Raw genomic sequence first — 3,155 nt, forward strand, 5'->3', positions numbered from 1 at the left:
CTGCTCTCTGCTTAGGTAGTTTCATGCTGGTGTTTGGTAATTACCTGTGTATACTTAGGGTAAGAGTGGTCAAGGTTCAATTTGTGAAATGTTTCAAATTCCATAAGAGACGCAATGAATAGATAATAAATAGATGCACCTTATCATCAGCTTGAATATTTTCTTGAAAATGGCAACTTCGGAAATGTATTTATGTGATTATATTGGGGCCTACAAATCCTATTTCCTTTTTCTTTCTTGAGAGCTCTTTTGATATTCATTACAACATGGAAGGATGGTTTTAAAGTAAAAAAAAATAGAGAAATCTTATTCTGTATGGCTCTCATAAAATAAAATATTGTGTGTTTGTGTGTCTGTGTGTGTGTTTGCATGTGTGCCTGTGTGTATCCAATTCTATGTTTACACTCTGATTTTATCAGGCAAGTTGATAGAGTCCTGTGATGGTAGCAATAAGGTAGTGGAGCAGTTAATTGTGATCAGGAGTCAAAGGCCATTCTGAATCACATGACACATCTCTCAGTAAAATTGAACAATAATGAATCAAATGAATAACGATCTTATGGCTATTGTATTTAACTTTAGGATATTATGGTAATATATTTTGAAGCACTATCTCACATACAACTGGGTGACTCAGAATTATGTTAATACCAAAATATGTCATTCACATATTTCTGCCTCATATTCTTATAGTTGGTAAACAGATATCAACACCCAATACAGCTATGGCAGAGCTGATGATTGAACTCAGGACTTCTTGCATTCTAGTCAATTAGAAAAATAGCTGAGCAGAACCATGGACAGCCAGTCCAGGAAGTTGGTGGTGTGCAACAACGGCACTAGGTTTGTGAAGTGTGGATATGCAGGCTCTAATTTTCCAGAACACATCTTCCAGAACACATCTTCCCATCTTTGGTTGGAAGACATATTATCAGTTCAACCACCAAAGTGGGAAACATTGAAATCAAAGATCTCATGGTTGGTGATGAGGCAAGTGAATTGCGCTCAGTGTTGGAAGTTAATAACCCCATGGAGAACGGCATAGTACAAAATTGGGATGACATGAAACACCTGTGGGATTACACATTTGGACCAGAGAAACTCAACATAGACACCAGAAACTGCAAAATTTTACTCACAGAACCACCTATGAAACCAACCAAAAACAGGGAGAAGATTGAAGAGGTGATGTTTGAAACTTACCAATTTTCTTGTGTGTATGTAGCGATCCAGGCAGTTCTGAGTTTGTATGCTCAAGGTTTATTGACTGGTGTAGTAATAGACTCTGGAGATGGTGTGACTCATATTTGCCCAGTATATGAAGGTTTTCTTCTCCCTCTCCTTAAAAGAAGGGTGAATATTGCTGGGAGGGATATTACCAGGTATTTAACAAGCTGCTCCATTTGAGCAGATATGTCTTCAACCATTTTGCTGATTTTGAGAGTTCATATGATTAAAGAAAAACTTTGTTATGTGGTTTACAATATTGAGCAATAACAGAAGCTGGCCTTAGAGACCACAGTGTTAGTTGAATCATATACACTCCCAGATGGATGTATTATTAAAGTTGGAGGAGAAAGATTTGAAGCACCAGAAGCTTTATTTCAACCTCACTTGATCAATGTTGAAGGAGTTGGTGTTGCTGAGTTGCTTTTTAACCCAATCCAGGCAGCTGACATTGATACCAGATCTGAATTTTACAAACACAATGTGCTTTCTGGAGGCTCAACTATGTATCCTGGCCTGCCAGCAAGGTTGGAACAAGAGCTTAAACAGCTTTACTTAGAACGAGTTATAAAGGGAGATGTGGAAAAACTATCTAAATTTAAGCTCCTCGGTGGTGCAGTCCTGGGAGACATCTTGAAAGACAAAGACAACTTTTGGATGACTCGACAAGAGTACCAAGAAAAGGGTGTACTTGTGCTGGAGAAACTCAATGTGCCCATTCAATAAAATACCAGGCTTGTTCCCATCATGCCTCTGATGCAGTCTTCTTTTTCCACTCTTTTTTTAAATTTTTCTTTATTGCCAATTTTTTAACTCATTCATCTCCAGGACTACAAGAGGCCTCTCTGTCCTCTTAGACTAGAAATGTCCAGTTTTATTCTCTGTCTTGTGGAAGCGATGCTTAATTCTTATTAATGTGGGTAAATCCTTTTGTTTAATGCAATCAAATCTCTACAAACATAACCCAAGGGCAAAGGGTCTCTGCTGCTTTATTTCTTTCTAAATAGGCATTGTATTTTTGCTTTATTGCTCTAATGCTGTTAGTTTTAGTTTAGCACTGTAGGGGGCATGTCTTTATTATCATAAGAAAAAACTTTCACATGAGCATTTACATACTCTGGGTGGGGATGGATGATAAGGGATGGGTCAGCAGCCCTGGCCCTTTAGGGCATTTCCTATGTAGTGTTAGCTTTCAGCAGTCAACTGCTGCCACTTTTTAAGTAAGCTTGTCCTGTTAACATATTTGGGAAATATTAAGATCAGAATTAAGGTGTTTGGTGTAGGTTTTATGTGGTGAAACAAATGAGTGGTTTTTCTGTTATGGTTTTGGCAGGTTTGTGAGATGAACCTCAGTTACAGTCCTCTGGCTTGGTAGAAATATATTATTGTAATATCGAGTCACAGTAATAAAATATATTTGGTATTTGCACAAAAAGGAAGTGTGCATTCAAATTGAAGATGCTGATGTTAATCGACAAACCTAGAACCAGGTGATTTATGACAATGAAACTAATGTTATGAAATATAAAACAGAAAGCATTTTCAAAAACTGGTACTCTCACAATTGGATATTCAATGTAGAAAAATCTTACGGATTCTTATCTATCAAAGACCTCAATATAAATTCAGGCATAATGAGCTTCATAGAACAGAAAGTGCGAAGGAATTGCCTTGAACCCACTGGCATAAGATAGCACTTCCTAAATATAACAACAGTAGCCCAGACATTGAAAACAACAATCACTAAAGGTGAACTCCTGAAACAAAGAAGCTTCTGTAAGGCAACAAAATGTTAGGCTATAGAAAGGAGAAAGTCATCGGCATCCCCATATCTGACAGAGGGCTAAATCAGAAATATACAAAGAACTCAAGAAACTAGACATAAAAATGCGAAATAATATAATTAAAGAAATGGGATACAGAGTCTT

General features: G+C 37.1%; 1 pseudogene; it reads left to right on the forward strand.

The window, feature by feature from the left end:
• The first annotated feature begins 796 nt into the window (after nt 1-796).
• LOC100755931 lies at nt 797-1,953 on the forward strand (annotated as a pseudogene).
• Nucleotides 1,954-3,155: the final 1,202 nt, after the last annotated feature.

This window comes from Cricetulus griseus, unplaced genomic scaffold (genome assembly GCF_003668045.3).
Source record: "Cricetulus griseus strain 17A/GY unplaced genomic scaffold, alternate assembly CriGri-PICRH-1.0 unplaced_scaffold_4, whole genome shotgun sequence".
Taxonomy (NCBI): Eukaryota; Metazoa; Chordata; class Mammalia; order Rodentia; family Cricetidae; genus Cricetulus; species Cricetulus griseus.